This window comes from Bombus pyrosoma, linkage group LG2 (assembly GCF_014825855.1).
Source record: "Bombus pyrosoma isolate SC7728 linkage group LG2, ASM1482585v1, whole genome shotgun sequence".
Taxonomy (NCBI): domain Eukaryota; kingdom Metazoa; phylum Arthropoda; class Insecta; order Hymenoptera; family Apidae; genus Bombus; species Bombus pyrosoma.
Genome location: NC_057771.1, coordinates 4,468,133 through 4,493,745, shown reverse-complemented (window position 1 = coordinate 4,493,745; position 25,613 = coordinate 4,468,133). Strand labels below are relative to the sequence as shown.

General features: G+C 41.3%; 1 protein-coding gene across 2 annotated transcripts in view; it reads left to right on the top strand.

The window, feature by feature from the left end:
- The window catches only part of LOC122572586, a 56,256-nt gene that overhangs the window by 562 nt on the left and 30,081 nt on the right, over positions 1-25,613 (top strand). The gene's annotated exons all lie outside the window — the stretch shown is intronic.

Sequence of the window (25,613 nt, the reverse complement as noted above, 5' to 3'; positions counted from 1 at the left end):
TCCCCCTTCTCTCTCTCTCTCTCCTCTGTGCTATACGTAATACACGTTATACTAACTAGCACGAATCCTTCTCTCCGTATCTGTCTGTCTCTCGTTGTTTCTCGTTCACGTTGCTCTCGCTCGCTTCCTCTTTTCGTATCAGTAGTGGCCTCTTTCTGCGTCTTCCTGCAACAATTTTTGTCTCCCTTTCTCTACATCTTCGTCCTTCTCGTTTTATCCGTCGTTCGATCTTCTTCTCTGTCTGTCCTAGCTATCTTGTCTCCTCTGTTTTGCGCCTCACCCTATTCTCTGACCTTCTCCGTGTTCCGGCCACTCGGCTGATTAACCGTGAAACAGGGTGATTAGGAACGCGACGGCACGCGCACATACGTAAACGCGCATACATTGTAACGGATGATAGTGGATGGAAGACGGGGTGCAACGTGACCTCGTGGCGAATGTTCTTATTTTCGTGCGCGAGTCGGTCGGTAAGAGCGCCCGACCAGCTTTGCCAGGCCGTTCTTCTCTTTCTTTTCCTCTTGTTTTTTTTCGCTAACAGGACGACAATTCTATATATACGGCTCGCTACTTCCATCGAGCGATCAGGCTCTTTCCCTTCTTTCCTACGTTCTGAACGCGATACCCGCACTCTCGTGAATATTCGACCAGCAAGTTGTACTTTGTGCATCTTCCAGCGTAACGTTTTTTCAACCGAAAACTCGTCGTTCGGCTTAGTGCACCTGTTTTAAGACCTGTTGTCGTGGACACGTTGTCTGTGAGCGAATGTCTGTGAACAGACAGTTGGTGCGTTTGGGAAAATCCGACAAAGTTCGACGTTCGCCTTGAAAGTTTTTCGAAAAACACGATTCGACCACGAGAATTATATGAGAGAATTTAAATTCGTACGAAAGTCGAGGGATTTGCCTTGATCGAAGATCGAGGGAAAAAATTGTTCCCAGTCATGCAAAAATCGAATAAAACTGTTTCCTGGGCGTTTAAAGGCCATCGTGTACGTAACAAAAAGCTAAAAGTGAAGTTCAAGGTAAACGTTAATAAGGTTAACGTACGTATTCGTTCGGTACTCGAGGATAACGATACGCTTTGACACGGAAAATGTCTTCCGCCTTCGAGTATTCTTGCTTCTTACTTGTAAACTTTGTTAGATACACAGGGATAAAAAGTTGACTTTGCATAAAAAATCATCGAAATCGTTGTCATCAAGAACAGGAGACGCTTGCTTACTTGGAGAAAATGTGTCTTACGAGAAAAAAATACGTAAAATTTGCGTTATTCGTTTCGTAAGATATAAATTCAAAGTCCATAGAGAAATTAATCAACGGAAACAAAATAAATAGATAAAGAGGAATTAAATAAAAAAAAAAAAAAGATGGTAATTTCCGATACTTAATAGAGATAGTGGTCGTAAATAAACGTAGAATCAGAATTTTCTTACGAGTGGGTGGAACAAACTAAAATAAGGCAAACGTTGGATAAAATTATTTTTCCTTTGGTAGGACGCGTTCCTAATCAACCCTACTCTGGATTTCTTCCATCCCGTAGTTTCATTTCCATCTTCTTCGGCCACCGTCCGAAATCCCTTCTATCTCGATCGACGAACTTGGTAAACGAGATCCGAAAGCTTAGCACACGTCTTGCGGAATAGCGGAGTTTATGGTCTAGTCAGAGCGAGTAGGATCGATATTTAAGGAAAAAAAGGAGCATACGCGTGAATTCCTGAATTTAAGGCCAGCACAAGCGCAGATATATCGTTCTTTTCCTTTTTCTTTCCTCTTTTATCTTCACTACAATGCAGTAAAGGTATCCTTTATCCTCAAATTAAATTCTTTAAATATTCACAGCGTCCGTTTCAAAGATCGATTTCAAACATTTTTCTCATATTTTATTTATCGAGACATTCTCGGTCACGTAAAAGCGTCGAGATTAACCGATTACCGCACTTTTGCCATCTTTCGTCGAAAAGTTCAAATATTTGATCCAAAAATCTACCTACCTTGCAACGCAAGTTTGACGCAAGTAGACTAATATAATCCACAGATTTCGTATACGTGAGATTCTTCCGTTAAAAGGTGACATTTTCCTTCAAACGTTTACTTAGACTTAGGTCGAAGATAGACATGAATGCGACGAGCATTTTGTTGGAGTTGTAATTTTCAAAACGGATCCAGAAAAAGAAACACAAATCGTAGAGATATTTCTATACTATGGTCGTAGTTCAACCGATTAATCGTTCGTTTCGTATTTTACGTAATGTAAAACAGACGTATTATTTAAAGTTATCCCGATCCGTTTGTCCGTAGCGGCCACTACTTGCAGCGACTCAATTGCCCACTTACTTTGTCGTCTGGATCGTCTTGATCGTCTTAACATTTTTCCACTCTTGAATCACCATCGAATCGAATCAGCATCGAATCGAATCAACATCGAATCGAATCAGCATCGAATCGAATCAACATCGAATCGAATCAACATCGAATCGAATCAGCATCGAATCGAATCAGCATCGAATCGAATCAACATCGAATCGAATCAACATCGAATCGAATCAACATCGAATCGAATCAGTATCGAATCGAATCAGCATCGAATCGAATCAACATCGAATCGAATCAACATCGAATCGAANTCAGCATCGAATCGAATCAGCATCGAATCGAATCAACATCGAATCGAATCAACATCGAATCGAATCAGTATCGAATCGAATCAACATCGAATCGAATCAGCATCGAATCGAATCAGCATCGAATCGAATCAACATCGAATCGAATCAGCATCGAATCGAATCAACATCGAATCGAATCAACATCGAGTCGAATCAACAGGCCAAGCTCGACGGTTACGAATAGACGGAGTTAAAGCTCGATCTAAACGCGAAACCGGCGATACGCGCGTATTTCAAGCGTACCGATTAAATTTCAAACTCGGTCGGGCGTGGCGTAAAACATCGATTCGTGATTTGAAAAGCATTTTTTGTTTTCGCCTGTCTGCCTCGTGTACGCTCGTCCGATGGATCGACCGAACATTCGAGCTCAAGGGTCGTTCGAACTCGATATCTCGTCAGCACGAGTACATCGCTGTCGATGTGCTAAATGATTTTAAAAAGAAGGAAACGCGCGGTGTCTCGCGCAGCTGGTTCACGTGCACGAGCAATCGACACAAAAGAAGAGGAACGCAAGGCTCGCGTCTCCTGGAATTGCGAAATATTGACGAAAAAATACCCATCTTTGTTCTATGCTGGCTCTCTCTGCCTTGTCTGTAATAATTGGACGAACAGGATCGACGCTTCCGCGTGTCAGTTGCTTTACCGCTGCAAACCAATATGACAGTGTTTTTCATCGCGTATCGCTGTCCATTACATCGGACATACGTCCACGTGTAGATAAACAGACTAGAATTCCATTTTAAATGGCTTCGTCGCTGAGAATAAAACTCGGCGCGACTTGCAGAAGAAAGCCGAAGGAGAAGGGAAAGTGATCTATGCGGAATATAAATTTTATTAGGAATATAAGCGAAGAAGGCGATTCTCGAAGCGTCGAATCTCAAAGTTTCGTTTTATCTGCTTCGTTTTATTCTCTCTACGTCTGAAAATTCCGTCTTCTCACGTATTCGTGGAACACGACGAAAATGACAGTCAATGTTGCTCGAAACTGATACGATTCTTACCATATACGATACGATACGATTAAAGATTAGAAGTTAATCAGAAAAAATACAACTTACGAAGCGCGTTAATCGCCTAAATATGGCTGAACCATCGTGGAATTCAGCCAACTGGCAGAGAGAACAGCAGGTATCTCAGCGAGTATACAGAATGGTTACTCACAACAAAGTAAAAGTCGTGAGGAAGGACGATCGATGCCGATAAAGACCTAGATAAAGGAGAGAGATGGAAATACGAAATTTTAGAAACGCGAGTATCGACGAAACGGCGAACGGGCAAAAGAAAACTGAAAAGTTGCAATTCACAGGAGAATGTATCCGCTGTGGTGTGACGGGTGTCGAGCTACACGGTGCAAAGCAGCGCCAACGATATTATCCGCGTACACCCTTTGTTAAGCCAGCTGCGTCCATTTCGTACACATATGTATAACTTTGCACCCATATACGAGTACAGCTAGCTAGTACAAGGTTGCACGCCTAAAACGTGCTGCGCGTCGTAAGCTCTCTCGGTCTACTACACTGCGTTTTAACTATACACCGCTTTCCATCCTACACGTACCTACGCAGAAAAGGCACGTATTTGTTACACGCACTGGACATACGTGTAGACTCCTCGATGACTCCGATTTCGATTCGCAAAAAAGAAAAAAAAAAAAAAAAAAAAAAAAAAAAAAAAAAAAAAAGAAATAACGCCGCCGCCACCGGACCACCTGCTCTCCGTAGCTTTTAAAAGCGAACTTGCGGGAATAATGGCTTCCAAACGTAAAGCCGGGACGCGTCCAACTTTGAAATAAAGAGGCAAGAACTTTCAGCTGCCAATATTTTCGCGTAGCTGCGGCACATTTTAATAACCTAAACGCAAGATCCTGGCAATGTCGTACAGACGAGTAAAGCCATCGACATTTTCCAGAACGTACACGGGTATTTCATTTGCGAACGATAAATTTCCCTGAACCGAACTGCCTCTATCTTTTTCGAGTTTTATTTTTTATCTTTGTTCGTTCTTTCCATCTTTCTTTCTTTCATTCTTTGCGAATACTAATCAACATAATTGCTTCAAGAGCTCGCACGCGCAGAGAAACTCATATAAATTTGCTATTTACGCGCGTATTGTTTCCACATTGACCGTATTTGCCGCATAAAAATCGTAGACACGCTTTAACGGTGATGAAACGCACGGTATTGTCCGTTTTATTTTTCATTACATTCCGATGGTTGGATGACAAAAGCAAGTGCAAATCTTACATAGGCTAAAGTGAAATGCATATATCGTAGAAACAACGACTGCGAGGAGCATGAACTGCTCGTTAAACGTTGATGCAGTGCATGTATCGTAGCCGTGTTGCATTTCCTATGCATACAGTGTACGCGTAACACATATACACCAGCATTAGTGGCTATCGTCCATTCGTTTAGGAAAGTAGAATCAGGAAACGTCGGATATCGTTGCCGAGCATGGAGAGATCGAGCGTTTACTGAACGTCAGATACACGACCCCGATCACCTGCCGGTCGACAAACGATCTACCGACCAATGTAAATCCGCGTTCTTCAGACCATAACCTGAATAATCATCAATTAATAAACTTGGCCTAGTGACACAGTAATTCGTATACCGTTTCTCATTCCATCGAATCAAATTTTACCAATTAGAAAATCAAACTAGAAATAATAAGCGTGTAGGGATGGCGGGCTATCTCGAGTCTACCTCACTATCGATCGTGCATCCCTATGTTTGATATTTAAATGAAATTGAAATTTCAACTGTTGCGCTCGGCGTGTAAACATTTCCTTTATAGAGCCTAATTCCTTTTTTCAGCGTCCTTAGAAACGAGATTATTTGCAAGTTACGTTTGCCTTGACAAAGAATGTGGGCATAGTGGGCATTTTTCGAATATCGAACCTGCTCAATCACGAACAAACAGCACGATCCACTAATCTTTTTCTTCCTAAACAACAAGTAGTTGATTCGTTGGATATTCGTTCGTGAGTAACGATCGGAATATCGGAATATGCTTTGCAAAGCACGTTGGAAGAATCTTTAACTTTGGAAAAGTAAAATAACAGTGCACTTGAACGAGCAAGTAAATCAAAGTCCGTGCAAGTTGCACGTCCGACGTGTCTACTACACCGTGCCCCGTGTCACTCCGTAGTCACGAAGAAAATCGATCGAGATTTATCGCGCTCCACTTTGTTTCCCGGCTGTCACAAGAGAAGAACGTGAATAGCCAGCTTCCACGAAACTGCCGGGGGCTTCGCTTTCGTCAACTTTCGTCGACTTGACGGTATACATTGAACACTGTTCATCCTGTTTCATAGCCCCATCGAGTATTAATCCATTAACACTCCCCGCCTACATTAACTTTGGTTGCCAAGTATAATTGGCGTTATATATCGTAGTCCGTTTCATCCGTTCGCTGCACCAGGCAAGCAGAAATTTACTGCACCAATTAACGACTAAATTACCACGCTGATAATCTTACATCGTTCCAAGAGCAAACGAGAGAAGATCGCTGCAGTTCGTTTAACAAAGTACAAATAATAAATATCGGTGGATCATACGGACGCGTACGTCTCGATTCGTTCGATAAATTAAATATAACTCCTTGCGAAGAGTATTCAAAGAAATTGTGTCTTCTTTCTTCCTTTTTCTTTTTCATTTTTTCTTTTTTCTTTTTTCTTTTTTTTTTTGCAATTTCACGTATACCTTAACATACATAGTAAAATATTTATCAGCTTGCCAAACCGAGTCACGAGACAATCTAATCAAACCTAACCTCAATCACCTCCTTCTACTCGCTTTCGATACTTATTTATTTCCCGAATCTTTATTTTTATTAGAGAAAGTTTGAAATAATTGACTTTAAGAAAGCAGTTGTAGTACGTTCTAAAGCCTATAATAGCAAAACTATTAACCTTGATCGAAAGCGAATATACCTACAGAGTATGAGAAAAGGGAGGTTAAAAGAACGAACAGGCATATACGTAACATCGACCAGACAAGGACTCTGCAAATTAGATTGAAATTTGTTCGAATCAACTTTCCTGCTGTTGTCGAGGTCAATATCATATCGAAATCGGTACAGCTCGGTGAACATTTGTTGAACTCGGTTTCGCAGATCAAATCAGATCATAAACGTAAAAGCTTCCCGGGGGTACGTGGTTCCCGTATAGTCTCAGGGACTAAAAGAATTCTCGATACCTACTATCGAACGTAGTCGCTGTACCCACCACTTTGTAACGTTTTTCTTTCATTTATTTATTCGTAACCATTACAGAGTCGACGCTATAGCTTCCACGAGTCTTTCGTTAGATCACGTGGCTTAATCCCGTTACGATTCGCCAAATTTTATTTCTCAATCTCGCTCATCTTTCAACAAGCGAAAACATTGTTAATCTTCCTGGGAGTAGCTTCGAGGCAATGTGGAAGCGAGAAATCACGTATATTCCCTTTATTCGCCAGACTTATGAAATATTTCAGCAATGGATAAATACGATCGAGCGTATTTGAATACTCTGTTCGTGTAACTTAGGGTAGTGGCGCATCACGCACGCTATACACTCCTCAAGATGTGTACTTTGTAAAATGAGAAAAACATTTCTTCGTCATATTCGTTCGCGTAGGTTCAACGCGTAATTTTCTTTTACCTTTTCACCGTAAGATTGATCTTGCACGCGTAGGTGGTGAGCGTAAAATGCCAGAGCCGAAATCAGAACTCAGCCCACGTTCTTTTCCACTTGTAACGCAACTTTTCCACATTCCCAGCATAGTTTCGTTTCACTGTTTCCTTACACTGTCATGGCAACTGTTATGACGAATGCTACGAGTGCAATCACGACCATCTATCGACGAACCAAGTTTTGCATACAAGGCGACGCACCCCCAAGTATTTCTACACGTACACGTCATCAGCCGGTTTTATGACGTACGTTATTTTACGCGAGCCGCGTACAGATAAAACGCTTAGAAAGCAAAGAACGTGCTTTCGAATAAAATACAAAGCAGAGGTGTTACTATCCGTGCAATTGGATACACGAGTACACTTGGAAAGTACGTTACGTACTTGGGACGTACCAAAGAATGAAAAATATCAGAGTATGTTTTACTCGACCGGTTCCCTTTCCGTGTACTGACGATGTTTCATGCGATTTCAACAATGGTGATACGAACTACGGTTTAGTTGGAACATACTCCGTCAGAGATAATCGTTACTAATATCGTTAAAGACTGTTTAGCACAGGAATTACTAATATTCGTTGTATATTTTATCGTGTTTCGCTGAAACTTTCCTAACTTTACTAACTTTGTTGGACATTAAAATCGGCAAGCAATTAATTATTATCTTCATTTAGACACGTTGATTCGTATAAATAAATCGAAACTCAAAATCAAAGGACTTGACATCTTAACGATTAATAGAATTTATTATTCTTGTTATATCCCGATATATCTCGTATATTATTTGTTTCTGATCTTATCCAATCTACTCGAACCATTTTATATATTTATATTCCGAGATGATATCGAATATCTGATTTATTTAGATATAAATATTAGAAAACACGTAATCTTTTCCCTATCAACGTACAAATTTCAGCTTTCGGAATATTTGAAAATAAACGCCTTTAAATAAATGCCTTATATTGCAATAGCGCAGTATTGCAATAAGTTTCACAATACGAATGGAATACGAATAGAATACATTGTGGCTAACGAATGGAATGGTTTCATGCTTTCGCAGAATTAAAGAAGAAACGCGGTATTATTACGATACAGGCACCCCCTTTGCTCTTGGTTTCGCGCTCGCACGCGCGCTAATCAATCGAACTTATAATCACGTTGATCATGGTGGAATTGCGTTTTCAAATTCCTTTATCCGATTATCTGTTTTGTTCGGCGCATATATAATATAATATATAAAATAATATATAAAATATAGCGCGTACCCGTTGCACCTGCAATTGCAATTTCTCGTACAGTATAACAACGTTATATCTACATTGTGGCCAATCTGCAAGTAGCCTGCAGTGGCACGGGAATATGTACCTTCAATACTCGAGACAGGTGCGTTGTTCTCAGGTAGTTGGGTGCAACGAATTAAGCGTAAATCTTCTATTCGTCATTTATCAAACCATCTGCCTAAATACCAAGAAGAGCATAAATAAATAAATAAATAAATAAATAAATAAATAGAAGAAATCAATTTTCATAATACGATACAATTGAAGAGAAAGTTTGTATTTAAATATAATTAAAGAGAATCATCTATATGCATATACGCTTGTTTCATCGTCATCCTGTGCACGACTTGCTACCATTATGGCGGCGCCATAATCCTCTGCTTCGATCCGACCAACCGAGATGTTCATTCAATCGGAGCAACTTAATCCGAAACTCGCACGAGCGTTAGATTTCACGTAAAATCGGAATAGGCAATTATGGAGTAGCTGTGCCAAGTTACGGACGTACGTGACGCTACAAGGTTACACAGCTGCATCCACAAATCCCCATTGGTGTGCTTACAACGCTGTACGTCATTTTCCCAACATAATTCAAGACTTACACTTAAAGAAAGACTTACTTAAAATTGTCATCAGAATCAGAATTCTAAATCATCTTCTATTTAATATTTAAAGATCAGCGCGTTTCTAGAAAACAATAGATAACTCTGTAAAAATGTCAATTTGTCACAGCATTTACATACCAATTAATTAGGTCGAAGCATACTGAATTTCATTTAGCAGTACATGCATGTCATGTTTCAGAGAAGAAATGCTTGGAAAACAAGGTAATGCCCAACTATCCCTTGTACACAGATACAGCATATTTTGGTTTTCATGTGTTTCATTCGTCAAAGCGACAGTTGCTTAGAACGCGTATCCATAGTCCGTTAGAAGAGAAGACGGACAAACCATCGGTCTAACCAACGTTTGCTAGGTTAATCAGACTCGACCACGCGCTTAAAGTATTTAGCCTGCAGAGAATGGTCGATAGGCTACGCGTGAGATCAGCTCGAACGATTTAAAATAATACATTGCGACGCACAGAAATCACGTACGTACGCGACATCTCTGGATCGATCGACGCCGTGTGCCCTGTTCGTCGCATAACTTGAACCAACCGCGCGAAGGAACGAACGTTAATTACCAGGGCAACGTTAATTTAGCCGCAATGGCGATGCGCGGTCATCGTGACGATAATAATTACGATAACGATAGGAATGGTAATTACGTTATCCGTTCGATGCAATCGCTCCTCTCGTTTTCTCCGTTTTCGTTCAACTCTGTGCCCGTTTAAAGGCGGCCACCAACTACTAGGCTCCACGCCTACCTTCGCGCCACGCGATGCAGATCTCGATTACAGATCTCGACAGATCTCGATCGTGCGATGCCCCGGTCGTCGGTCGAGATGAGTTGCTCGTGATCACCATCGAGCAACGTTCGTTGTCCAATTTCGTCTATCGCTTCGTAGAGAGGGACGAGGCAGCGACACAGGCCACGTTAAACCTACAGGCTGCATATGTACGTGTATCGAATATACGTTATGTGCATACACGGGCGTATATTCGACAACCTCCTACGTTCTAGGTTCTCCGGTGCATATACCTCTATACGCGAACGGTGCATGCATGCGAGCAAGTACGTATTACTCTGTCATCGATACTGAGACTACCGTTTCAAGGGTAACGCGCAGCCAACCACACCGGAGGGTTGATCGCGTGGCTTCGAACGCGTAAAATAGGCGTAAAATAAGTAGAAAGCCGGAATTTATGCAGCAGGTTTTTATCTTTTTTATCGTTTTCATCATTTTTATCATTTTTATCACGGGAAACGTGATAAACGTGGTATTAGCGCGACTCGCGTACGCGTCCAAGCCTTCGTTTCGCCAGAAATTCCTATTCCTATATCTACGCTATGTAAGAAATTCTCAAGCTCGCATACGTTGCGTGTTCTCTTATTTACAATTTTCATTCAAATTATCGTGCAGGTAAATACGTCGTATAAAAATTTACCAATATCAGCGGTGTACAAAATCTCACGATTCGACGTTTGAAACGCTATCTTCCGATCAGCACGTAGCATCTAACGACGCGTTGACGAACGACCGAGCTGAACGTAATATTCAGGACTAGAGCTAGTAGTCAGACAACCGCAGGTAAATTAAACGGTGAGCGCGCGATCGTACGCTCGTAATTCCAAATGAAACGGTGAACTGAACCAACTACCAGGTAAAAGATGGCAAGATTCGACGATATTGATGAGAAATGGCCAGATTTACCTGTGTAAAGGTCGCTGCTCTGTTGGCGCGAGATTTCTGTTCCTACAAAATCAACCGATCATCGTTGACGAACAAGTCCTAATTACATATCTGTAATTAGCTAATTCTGTAACGTGTAATCGTTAATCGGTAATTTTTTTGTTTTAATCATTCGCGTAATTTTACTGTACGATTACTCGCGTAATCCAGATTGCTCAGTGCTGTGACTGCGGGATTCAGTAGCATTAAAATATTCATAGCTATGGGTCAAATCATAATAAAAAATCAAACTGCTTCGTAATTAACGATCAATCGAGCGATCGATCATTTTCTTACTCGTTAACCGTTTCTTAACCGACGATTATTAAACGACCATTAATCACGATTAGTAACCTGATTTTACGTTAATCATCGCACATTAATCGATCGTTGATCAGATTACGTTTTGCCAAACTCTGTTACGTATACACGCTCGTAGACTAACGATTTAAGAATAATAAAATTACGAACATCAGATGTGCGCGCATACTCGAGGAAAGATGTTAAGGTTCGTTTAATCAAAGACATTAATTTAAAACTGGTTTGATTAAAAGGATCACGTAACATTCAATTAAATCGTGCATCCGATGCTATACGATCGTTGTACGTTGTTTTTAACGATCGACCCGACCCGTTCTACTCCGAGTAGCTGGGATACCAACAATTGGTCGCACAGCGAAGAACGTTAAATAATTAAATGCGACACATCGCGATACGCGACACGGAGCTGTCGTTTCGCTGGTTCAAAAGTATTCAGACGATCTACGAACGAAACACGAATCAACTTACAAATGGAGCTTTCCATGCAAAATTCGTTTCTGTTGATCTTTGTTGACAATTTCATTGAACGAATACATTTAAAAATCCTCGTCTTTCTCTTGTACTCGTTTCACCGGTCTCGTAGATCGTTAATATTTAAAAATCGCACTTCCTATTACGAGAAAATTGTATCTGATAAAAATGTTTGATTTCGAAGCTGATAAAAAGAAAATTTACCACTAAATTAACATACATTTCACCCTTGTTCTGATAACCTCGCAGACATGTAATTAAATTTACTGATTCGAGCTTGTTACGAACTTACCTTTACGATTCGCTAATAAAGAAATCACAAAAATTAAGAGGCACGTGATCGCGGCGGAAACGAACACGCCGAAATACGAATTGTACGTATGCTACTAAGGTTTATCCGTATAGAAATAGCGCATAGAATATGTCGATGAAGTCGAGTTCACGCAATACGTGGCAATACAAAAAGTATTCGCATCGTGTCGTAATGTGCTGCACAAAACCGCGCATACATTCGCCTATATTCATATAGATATATTTCCCCTATAATAACGACGATGCCATTAAACTTCGTGAAACGGATACATTCTCATCTTTCTCGAGAAATAACGTTCATCACGGCCGAATCAAACTTAGTAGAAGTAGTCGAAAGAGACGATAAAGATCGACACGATCGAAGCTAAATGCCATCATGGTAAAGCTAAAAACGAAAAGAACGGACGACTTGCACGCAGAAAGATGATGGCGCGAATACGCGAAAGCTCGCTGATTCCGCCGGATAAATTACACCCATGTGGATATAGGTTTTCAACTATAATCGTAACTAACGTACATAACGCATGAACGCATTTAGCCCGTTAATGCCTTAAATTTTATCGTTGAAAGGCTCGTCGATAGTTGGCCATATTATATATATTATATTATGACGTAGCTTAAAGAATATTAAATATCATAAAAGACGAATATCGTAGAAAAAACGGTAAAATGATAAGACGTATGATATATGATAATAAACGAGGCGCGATAAAGTCAACGTTGCTTCTTTTATTTCTCTTTCTCTCTCTCTCTCTCTCTCTCTCTCTCTCTCTCTTTCTTCACTCGGATTAGTTTAACAGCTATCGAATCGATTATTCGCGAGATTTTATTACTCGAAGCGATCGATCGTAACGAGCGTTACATTTTGGCGTTACACTTACAGGAACGAACAAATCGGCGACAAATCGAACGAACGTAAAATAACACGTATCATCCGACAACGATAACGTTTTACGATACTTGAGAATAAGTTTTCCCTCGCCGATGGAAAATATCTTTGCACGCGTCTATCCGGTTTCCTCGAGCTTATCAGACGGAGCACGCGCTACGAGACTATCCGCCGGCGAATAACGCCGCCGTGAATGCACACCTGCGGGACAAACGGCGATTTATATTTATAAAATACCGTAATACCGAGGCATTTATATTTCAACACGGTGCTCCACAGGTAAATGTACTTGGCAAGTCGTATACCGAAACGGACCAGAAAGAAAATATCTTTACCGAATAAAAAAAGATATCCAACGTTGCGCGTGCCTTGTAAGACAGCAAATACGTGTCTTGTCGTACAGCAAAATATAGAAAAGGAATAAAATTTTCCAGAATCTTGCTAAATCCGTGAATTTCTTAATGTTCTACTCTTTTAATCTTTGGGACTTTTACCATCTTTTTTCAATTCAAAAATACGGAAAACAACCGATAACAATTGTAGACTTACTTCATAAACTTTATAGTCTGGTATTTATTTTAATCATAAAAAGATGCAAAAAGTTTGACAGATTTTTCTCGGTACAGTTATTTAACATTTATCAGTGAGAACTTTTCCCGCGAGGAGAAAGTCGCGGGCAATTGCGAATGATCGCTACGTTTATAAAACAGCTAAAATCAACTTCGTTTTGATCGTTTACCGACGATTAATCTCGACGGAATTGCCGCTTCATTTAGCTGGTGTCCGCTGGGAAAGAGAGTTGGCCGCGTTCAAATATTCCTGTCGAGCGAAATACCGTGCTGAAAACCGCGAGTATAATTAATGCGTACCTACGCGAAAATACAGCCAGACAGACGAGAATACGCGCAAAGACCAACTTGAAATCTTCATCCACAGAAATTTTTCTCTTCTTTCCTCTCTCTCTCTCTCTCTTTACCATTATGGGCAGAACCGTGAATATTTTTGCTCTTATCCGACCGTCGAGGAGGAATATATACAAGAAGCGTATATACGTGTTAAACTTTATCCGTATTCTTGTCATTCTCATCTTACGTGTGTCAAGTCTCAACTAGGAAGGAAATTATAATAGTTATCCGGGGGAGGGGGGGGGGGAGAAAGAAAATATCCGTCTATTTCACACAGTTTTTCACGAAATGACAGTTTACTTGGTTGTTCGTTCCTTCTCGTTCTACGCTGTTGTTATTTCACTCCGTTAGGAATTAATACAAAACTCGATTAAACTGCTCTCTTGTTGTGCCATTCAATTAATTCAACGTCGGCAAAACAATTCTCGGATAATTACTAACGAGATTTGAATGATTTCGCTCGAGTTCAATTCAACGCGTCCCTTGCCTATTCCTCCTCTTCTTTCTGTACCCTCTCTCTCCTCTCCCCCGCCACCCCTCACGCTTGTCTTTGACCTTGATCAAAGATCAGATTAATTTTGCTATTTCTTCTCTCTCTTGAGTTGAATCGTAAGTTTATTTCACAGATTATCCCTATTTTTGGTGCAAAAAAAAAAGAGTATTCCTTGAAAAGGCGAAAAGACCTAGTTTGAAGCGTCAGAGTATGGGCAAGTGGTGATCGGTCGATCACCGCGTCAACTACCGCGTTCGAGAAGAGAACAGAAGAAAAGTGCAAAGATCCAAATGTGAAATATAATACAACAGTCGTGTTTTCACACTGTGCGAAACGATTTCATACTAGAAAAGTGAAAATCCGTATGCTCGAGTGTCGGCGACGAGCGAGGAACGATTCGGAGACTGCGTGTGGAAATTTGGTTGCACGTGGCAAGATTATCGTCTGCCGCCTAGTACGAATGTGGTACGATCGAGGAGAGAGAGAGTCGTGCGAAAATTGAAATGACTTTGCTATCGTATTATCGTTAGATATAATTCTTGTTACTTTATTTTATACGCTACCCAACACAATTCCTACAGCACAAATGCTTATACGCTTCTAAAAAGGAAACGAGTTACAATGGCGAGTAGAAATCAACGAGTTCCGCGTCCCTAGCTCTCGTTAAAACGGTTTAAAGCTAACGATGGAAAAATTGGCTGAAAAAATTAGTTGAAAAAGTTAGTAGAAAAGCTCGAAACTCTTGTGCGATTTGCTTGAGACGACGGTGGATTTACCTGGTACGTTCACCTGGAAACAAGGAAGCTCGACGAGCCGGCCTGTCTCTCGTCTTTCTCGAACGAGAAACGCAACAGCAGAAGGGAGCTCGCTAAGTGGCGAAATCGTCCGTTAATTAAATGTTCCTCGGCTGGGTAGCTTCGCCAGTTTAACGCGCGATCCTGGCTGCCACCGCGCCGCGCCACTATTTCAACTTTATGCGCGATTTTAGCACCATGCTCGAACGCTCTTACGTCAACGCACCACCAATGCCAACCGTCGAGCACAAGCACGAAACCAGGTCGCCTTCCAATCAGCGAAAGCGCAAAATGTCGCACTAGCGAGAAAATTCGCTAAACGAGAGTTTACGGCTCGCGGGCCGACGGAACGGCGTAAGCACGTTGCGTGCACCTCGTGTGCTCCTCGAGAAGAGTATAGCAGCGTGCGTGTAAAATCCCTGTACATCAGGACCGATTAATCCAGAGTTTGCGTGGTCCCAATAATTCCACAGATATTTCCTCTTTTAATTAGATCATTTGTGCTATTCGGCCGTTCGAATCGTCCATTCGTTTTACCATTCGTTTTCAAACGAAGTTCCATCATTTGGTCTTATGTACATCAAATTCACCTATCTCTAGAATATCGAGCTTGCAAGAATAAGATGTAACAGCGAATTTCTATCCCATTTAAACGCCGTCTAAACGGCGATCTTTCGACTCCCAACGTTCGAACACGCGTTAACAAATTGCGGTTCTTTTTATTGGGTTTATAGGAAATTTCAGAGTGGAAAATTGCACGGAATATGAGAAAATGTATGAAATATCGAAAGCATAGTACTTTGACGGTTTAACGATACTTTTCACAATAATTGAACCATATTGTGAAAAATACTAATTTGCATAAACTTTTGCAGTCTACGCGTTAATTATATTAAAAATTCCTTGAAAAATACTCTTTACGTATTCGTCGTTTGATAATATTCGAATCGCATATCGCATGTTTCATCGCGGAATATTTTTCCACACAGTTTTAAAACGAATTATTCTCTCAGTTGGAACAACAAGTAGAAGAACGAAAAGAATAAAGTATTATAAAATTAATTAATCTTCTGTATAAAATGTATGGGAAACACTGGCGCAAAATATCAAATATATAGAAATATAGTTTGTTAAAATACGAGATCAAGTATCGTATGGTTGCAACAGCAGTAGACACACACACACACACACAGTGAAAATCCACTTTAACGTTTCTTTATCCAAGCATCGATAATCCGTTTTGTCCATTGCGTGGATACGCTCGTTGAAACACCATACGTATATTCCATTCACAGCTGTAAATACACGAACGGTGTAATAACGTTATCTGCCTGCAACAGCCAATCTCGAAGCCTCGCCAATGGAACGAATACTTTCGGTACTCGATGCAGGTGTATTGTTTTCAAGTAGTTTTGCGTAACAGACCGAACGAAACTACCGGACGTCCTACGTTATCCTACTTTGTGCTTCTAATTCGTACAGTCTCTATAAAACGTTTACACGACTAGTTGGCGGTTGAACTTGTATTATCCGTTGGCGAAATTTTACAAATCGCCAGTTACCAATTATCAGTGTTAAGAACTTTGCACGACCTTGCATGATAATAACGATTCTTCTAACGAAACTACAATTTTACCATTGCAACATAATAGACTTAGTAAATTTATATTAATTAGTAAATTATTATTCATCCGATACGAAGAAGATATAAAAGGTTTCGTAAACTGGTGAAAAGGAAAAATGATGTCTGAAATTGCTCGTTAAGCAATTGCTTATTTCGTAGTTGACGAAAGCGTAAGATGAAGCCTCAAATCGTTTCTTTCGTTCTTTCCTCGATAAACATTCGTTAACATTACCATGCCAGTAGATTGCTTCGCTATTCACGATCATCCTTCCCGCCAAGAAATTCCTTTCCATGCACGAGAGAAGAATGTACTACGCGAACGAGACACAGCCGATGCGACCACAATCGCCGAATTCCTAGGTAAATCATTCAAATACGATAAGGAACGGAACTAATTGATAAGTGTAACGATCAAATCGTGGGCTGAGAGCTTGCTCGTGGAATCGTATCCGTGTTTGATCCTCGTCTTGTCCGGTCCGTGTCATACTATCAAAATCCGTCGAAAGATCGTCAGCCTATAAAATCATTACGGTTCCGCTGAACGAAATAACGAGACAGAGTTTTATTCCGGTGAAAAGAGCATTGATTCGGCGAGGTGAAGTCTCACAACGTAAAATCGGACACCTCGATCAACGGGCGTCGTAATACGAATCGAAACACGATCGATCGAGAATTTATTCAGCTTTTGCGAAAGGCGAAAAGACGAAGAGACGAAGAAACGAAGAGGCGAAGAGGCGAAGAGGCGAAGAGGCAAAGAGGCAAAGAGGCGAAGAGGCGAAGTAAAGAGAAAGAGAGGGGCAGGACTCTTTGCCATCATTGTTCCAGGTGGTTCCTTTCATCGTGCTCGTTGGCAGGCTCTAATGGCAGTAGTAATTAACCGTTTGATTTAGCGTAAACGAGAGAGAAAGCTGTGGACGGAAAAAAGGGGCAAATGTATTTACCAGTGTAAAAGCCGGTGCAGGTTAAAACGATCATTGGGATCGAGTCTGTTGCGACGAATCGCCATCTCTTGAAAATTAATCTCGCGGCTCAAAGGAATGCCAAAATTAATTAACCACGGCAAAAGTGACAGGCGCCCGAAAAATAGAAAATACCAACCGGAAAAAAACATTCGCCATGAGCGAGCAGCTTTTCACGAGTCCGTTGAGAAAAGCCATCGAGACGTGCCTGTCCGCTCTGGTCGATCTTGATAAACAAGTATCGCTACTCTTTATAACAAGTATCACATCGTGAATGTAAAATTTGATAGACGAAGGGAAAGCGAGAACTTACGTATTTGCTGTGACGTGTATGGATAAATCTGTTTCATCCCTCTCGGTCTGTTGCAGATCCAATATACCCAATACCGTACAAATAGTGAAAACAGAGTGGAAAAGTTAAACTCAAAGTTAAACAGAGCGGAAAGTTTCGAAACTTGTCCAAATCGATTGACCGCGAAGATGATCTTACGGAATATTAAAGGGAACATGGTTAACCCAAATGCACAGTACATTAGGTAAACCTAATTTTTACACGGTGTACGGAGAGTGTTTACCGTTGGACCGCGCTCGCCGACAAAATTACTTACGTTGATTCGCCAAACTTCACACCCACCACACCAAGATAACACGAAAATATATAAAAATAGAAAAGTCGGACGAGTAGCACTTTCGAAACGGGTAAAAGTTTTTCTAAATTTAATCAGCTTTAATCTAAATTTAAACGCTTCTCGTGAAATATTCAACGACTCGTTCGACCACTATGTCAAAGGATAACGTCTTTCAAGACGGTTAAGGAAAATATTTTTCACAGTGTGACGGAAATTCAATTGACCGGGCGAAAGCGGCCAATGAATGACGAATAAATAGCAGTATTTCGTATTTATTGAGCGCACACACAATTTTCACAAGTACGAAGCCATCGCTGCTTCGTTAGAAACGTTCAACGATTATTTCAAGCATTCGGGGAATCCGTACGTTCGATATCGCCTTAAAAGTCACAGTGATTACGTACGTACTTCAAATTTAATCGTTCTCACGTCCTTCCATTTTCAGCAAACTTGCTCAGCTTCCACAGTTTAACAACACCTAGTAGTTTATTATTTCATCTGGCGTCTCTTTCCAACAACTTTTACTTTCCAATGGACGTGTTGTCCTGTATAAACAAAAGCCTCCAACCGATCAATCGTTTCCCCGATAGTCTAAGGCAATTATCACGTTTTATACGAATCAAACGGGCTTTCAAGCGACTAAACAAATCGACGAAAACAAACGCCTAACGTTTTATCATCAGCGCGATAACCAGCGCGAAACATTTTACCGTAACTTGTAACGATTTACACAGAGGCGAAACGAGCGAGTGAGCTCGTGGAAATGAAAAAAAAAAGAAGAAAGAAAAATTATAAACTGTTGCAAACTTGTAACCACGATGCGGTCGTAACTAGCCTTTGAATATTCCTTACTTAATCGCATACGGACAACTTGTTCGATTAAACGACAAAACGTGTCTAATCCGGTGGAACGATGAATCGCGACAACAATATGTGACTGCAGCCGGAACAACGATGCGACAAAACAAACGAGCAATAACGAAAGCAAGCAAAATATCACGTCCGTTGCCGGACTTTCGTGTATGCGATTCTCTGCCAAACAGTTATAAATGCGTTTTAAATGCATGTGTTTTTTAATGCGAACAAAACGACCGCTTGCAAGTAGCAGGTAGCTGCCTCTCGTTTAACCGATTCGATATATTTTCATCCCATTACAGAATTTTTAAGAGGCTTAAAAGAATGGTCCCGACCAAACGACAATATAACATATTTTGCAATTGCAGAAAATTTTTTTAAAAATTTCCGTTTAAAAAAGATGTGAGAAAAAGAAGAAAGAAAGGCGCGCTGAAAGGCGGAATTATCGCGATTAACGCAAGTTGATTTTATTTATATCACGAAAGCACAACAAATTTTGAAATTTATTCCCTAGAAATTCCATTATTTCTGGACTTAGCGTTTCCTTCAAAAATACCGATTACCTAAAACGGGCTAATCATCGTCGGCAAAGAACTTTGCGAACGAAAATGCTAGCAACGTTAACCAACGACATGCTGGTAAAATGGTGGAAACCACGAAAGGAGAAATTGGAAAAGAAATTGGCACGTTCGGAAAAAAGTGTAAATCGTGAATCTAACGTTTTGCTGTATCTTTAGCGGACGCGTCCGCAGCCGTTCGCCGTGCCTGTGAACGGCATGAAACTGAAACGGCTAATAAATTGCGCGCGAGCGCAGACTAACGACCGCCGTTAGAATTTCAATCGATGGAAGTAGAAAACTCAATGAAACTATCAAGGAACAACGGAAAACTATTACCGCGATGGTAGAATAAGTTACTACTACAGAGCGTTCAAGCATTTTGCGCCGCTTTTAACCGCTATTACGTTATTCCGAAGAAGCGACACAATGCGTAATTCCCGGGCATAAGGCAACTTGACAATTCCAAAGGAATAATCCGCGCACCTATAAACATTTATTTCCCACTTTTTACCATCCGCGTTTACGACAAGAGGAGCTTCGACGAGATAATGGTTTCATGGCGACGAGCTTGCGATATTTCATCGAGGCTGCTAAATACCGGGACATTTTGCTCGATTTTAGAACGAAAATTTATTCTATTCTATACATCGTTATTATACTTTTTTTTCTCTTTCTTTGCCGCATTTTTATGCATGCAAATTGCCAGGATCATATGCCGACTGTATCGTTTAGCGATCGGGGCACGAGCGGATTGAAAAAACGTCGAACGGACGGGAGAAAACGTATTGGAATGGAAATCGCGCGACGAATGTTTTAGAAATTTCAGCGTGACATGGTTACGGCCACCGACAAATAATCGTGTTGGAAAAGTGTGCACACTTTACGGTATTCCGTTTGCGAAAGATCGTCAGCCGTGCCTTACTCGTGCATTATCCTGTTGCGGGGCAAAACGTAACTCGTTCTTCCACGTAAAAATAATCTTGTTACGTGTAAAGATCATAAGCAGCTTATATTACAACGACCTGAATATTTTATTAATACGACGCTTAAAGTGGCAGCGATTTCCCTTAATATTTCAAGCAACGCTACTACAAAGTTAAAAATACCAAACTTGATCGAAGATACATGGCAACATTTTCACGTTCGATAACGATTCGTTGCCGCTAAATGACATTAAAATCGGAAAATCATGAAAAATATACCAAACTTTGATTATTATACGAAATCTAATATCGATCAGAATCTTATTCAAGATGATGAGACTCGGTGAAGCGTTGAAGATGCAGCTGGAATCGTTTAACCTTGGTCGACACAGCAGGACCACATGGCAAGAACAAACAATTTGCGCAAACGATCCGATAGCCGCATGTACACGGCCAATTTGTCGCGTATCTTCAAACGACACGTAGATGCGCGTTTCGCGCTCGGATCGCGAGCGACACCGTTTCCGGTGTAAAAACGGTCAAAAATTCAAAAATTCAAGCATGTGCCATAACGCGCGCGTGCACACACACAAAGCGTTTCGTCCTCGTATCCTCGTTTCTCGCGCGAACGTCTCATCCTAGCCCGGAAGCGAGGATATCGACGATGGTGTGTACGGCAGAGAGCAAACAGTCGGCGTTAGCGAGTTAAGCTTGCTCTCCTTTTAGATAGAAACGAACATTTGCCATCTGCGAGGCATTATTCTCCGCGGACACGGGCGAAAAGATACGGAAGATTTAGCACGCGCCGAAGAATCGTTGGAAAAAAAGCAAAAGAAAACGAGATAAATTACGTACATAAATTACGATATAGCCATTTATAATCCCGTAAAACCAAAGTGATAAGTTTTATTTTACGTATTTCTAAGATGAAGCCAAATTTCAATTCGAAATCAAATTCGCTTCTGTAAAGGTAATATATGTTCGATCGTGCAGATACAGAATCGAAGACGGGCAATGGTTTGTGGGAAAATCGGAGAACGTACAATTGTAGCCGGAAAACTAGAAATGAGATACGATTCTAGGAAGCCACTGTTCGTAAACTACAATACATCGAATTTCCTCTCTCTATAATCTCGCCAAGCGAAAAACACGTCAAGAGATACTTTGTCTATTCGTAAGATTCGAAACTTTAACGGAGAGAGAGAGAGAGAGAGAGAGAGAGAGAGAGAGAACACGTTTTCGATCCAGCTACAGGATCCAACGATAATTGCAAATTAACCGTCGCTAGCCCCGTTCCATTATGATCTAGGGTGACGCAAGTGTACAGTTGGTAGGCGGCGTCTGGCGAAAAATCTGTCGGAGGCAATTTTCAGCCAACGACCGTCGTTTCGAAGGATTGGGTGTTGGGAACTGGCCGGAAATCAATGGCGGAGACAAACGTCCGAAGCGACGAATTCGATTTTCGAGACACGGTCGTCGTCCGACAACGTCTGGTGGTTAACCGTGTCGACGAAACACGTTCGTAGACTGGCCGTACGTGCACACAGGGATACCGATATAGCTAACGGAACGACTGACGGTGAACGAGCACGGCCGGAATTAGCGGAGGAGGTAATCAGATTTGCGAGAGAGCGATGGGCTTGGCGTTCCATCAGCGTTTACAACGTTTCTCTCTCTCTCTCTTCCTCCTTCTGCCATACAGCCACGCTCCTTCCTCCACGTTGCTACACTCTATTTCCCCCAACATTCGCGTATAACGTACTTGTACATGCTTACGCGCGAGCACCAAGCACGAAAATGACCACCTTTGTACCGTCGTCGCAGATTTTACACCCTAGCCTCGCCATATTGCCCGTTCGATCAAAGCCTGAGAGCCGAGCACACGGCATCGAGACAGACAAGCGCACAGGCTGAAGTCTGCTCGTAACGTTGCAACGTTAATAACGCGCTTGGATGCATCATCGCCACCGATGTCAATCAGCTCTTTCCACCGCTAACCTTGTTCCCGGTTTCTTCGACGACCAACACCACCCTAAAACGACAGTCTGTCTCTTTGCAGTTGCTCCATCGGCCAACGCGTTTGCTTTCGCCCCCTATTTACTTTAGCGTTTTTACTCCTACTTTAGACGTTTCATTTTATGCGGAATAACTCCAAGAATTATGTATTACGCGTAAATTACCTTGTTCCGCTTCGGAGATGACGATATTCTTTCTGTTGGAAACGATGCTTTGCCGTGTGAAATAAAATTTAGTCCATCTCCGACTGTTAACCTCTTCGACAGTTTACCACGGTAACCCTTTTTTATCGAACCCCATGCCGCCAACCACTGCCTGACATCCGAGTAAAAGTCAATTTTTTTGCTCGATTTCATTCTTATATCGTACGATCTCGGACAGGCGGCAACTAAACGAAAAGAAAAATATCGTTTCACATGCTCGTTTAATTCGCACGACCGATCAAGTATTTAACGAACAAAAATTTAAGCGAGCGACGGCGTCGTCGCCGTACATCCGCCCACCTACCATGAAATTATCCCACGAGGCTAAGAAATTTTGTTCGACGTAACGAATTTATCAAATAATCGGCCGATGCCACGAGAAGTCGAGCAATAACTTTTCAAGCGAAAACTTTGTTTTCCTCGTTAGCAGCGAAACGGTCAGCCCGTTCAGAAAAGCGTCTTACATCATTTCTGCCTCTTCTCTTTCGCCTCGGAATGAAAAGTACCGAGGCGTTTCTGATAATTTATGCTCACGAAATTAGTCTAATTATTAGTCTAAGACACTCGAAATACTCGATAATAACTAGAGCGAAACGTTGAAACGCGTAAACGAATATGCCGATGCAAGCTCGTTCTCCTCCTTCTTTCTTCGAGAGATAAAAAATAAATTGGTATAAAAGTATCGCTGGGCCGATTCGTTCGAAATTCGTTCACGGCGCGACACACGCCGTATTTACGTCGAAATAATATTTCACGATCATTGCTCGTCGAACAAAAAAAACAAAAAAAAAAAAAAACAAAAAAAAAGAAAAGGATTTCGTCGAAGCTTCCTTTCATCAAAAGCAACGCCTTCTTTTTTTTTACTTACTTCGACGTGACTTACTACGAACGTAAGTTATCGTATTTATCTCGCGAGTGAACGCTTCTATAGAAAAGTAGTTACTTTAGTGGAGATTACTCCAAGAAACTCGTCCCGTTCGACTTCTAATACCAACGGTTAACGCTTCAACTTCAATATTCCAAAGAAACGAAACGTTTCTTGAATTCGCCAACGCTGTCATCGGATCGAACGTCGCGCATCCTCCTTATCCCAACTTGGTTTTCTTTAAAAGCTTTTCTTTAGCTAATAAAGCTGCTGAATTTGGTGGATTCGGACAAACTGGACAAACGCAAAAGGGAATATTCGTTTGCCGATTAATCGGTGCAATTAATTATTCGTCAAAACGCATTTAATTTCAGCAAATTTCAGCAACGATTAAACAGGCGATTGCCAGTTACAGTCGCGTTACAAGAGAGGGAAGAAAGAGAGGCGTTGCGTTCCGTTGTTATTCGATTTTCTTTCACCTTTCGGTTTCCACGCTTCGTAGTACGTCCTGTCGATTTATCGAATGGCAAACTCGACGCGTAACGTCGCGTACACGATCCAGACGTGTTAAGCCAGCCGAAACGAGAAAAAAGGCTAAAATGCAAAATACGCCGGTCCGTTAATAGCTACGTTGCACTCGACGCGTTTAATTACGATTGAAACGTGGCGGCAGATGATGCAAATTAATCGCGAATCATCGATCGTCCGCTTGTAATTGACGTCAACAGTAATAGACTCTGTTGATCCAGTTAACAACAGAACGCCGTTATTTACATTGTTATTCGTGTCGCTTTCAGTTGATATTGCCCGCTATGTACTGCGCAAACGTACACCCGACCAAACGGATCAAATCCATCGGCCGGATATTTTCGTCCTCTTAAATCGCATTTCAATTATATACGAGTCTCTGTTACTACCTCCGAGATCCATAGTCCAACTTCACCAGCGTGTGTCGACATTTTTATTGCCAATACTCGGAAAAACCTGGCGTCAGACTATTTTTAATGTTTCCGACGTTTAAATGTCACCACGACTCCGTTAATAGCGATTCATCGACAAAATGTACGTTGGTTGGTACGTTGGTGAAAAGAAAGAAGGCAAAGTGTTTGAAACGTGAAATTATCGTTTACAGAGCTTCCATTAAGCGATAAAATTGTTCCCGGCTTTTTCAATATCCACCTTAATCGTCTCTGCAGGATTGAAAGAAAAAGAAAGTTTTCATTCCCTCGAAGCACGATTTCCGCTTGAAAGACGAAAGCTTTCGTTTCATCGTGCAAGGCACGAGTCGAACGTTGCGATATTTCTTCGCCAACTGCCTTTTTCGTACGTAAGCCGTTCCTTCTCGGCGAGAGTGGTGCCAAAAAGGCACTACGCGACACGTCAGACCGCGAAATGCGCGACCGCCTGCCGAATTCAACCACAGCCACCAACTTGCACGATGCTGCTAAAATTGCAAGTGCTAAAACAAGCGTGAAAATGTTTCACCCTTCGAGGCCGAGCTCCTTTGCTTTTACCGTATTTTGCCGTATAAGTGAAAATTCTCGCGTCCGGACGGTTTCCGCGAGGAAAGCTTCGAAACACCATCAATATCCGCGTATTTGCCCTACACATTTTTCTTCTTCTCGCGCTATATACATATCGATCTCCACCTGTTAATAAATATAGTTAAGGGGCACGATATAAATTAGTCGTCATCATATACTTGTCATAGCTTAGCAAAGAAATATTCCGAAGCCGAAAGAATAGAATTTTCAAAAATTTCAGTCATCTTGGATCTTTAAACGATAGATGTTACACATATCTCTGTATATTTATGTTTTCGTGTCTTTCAGCTGCAT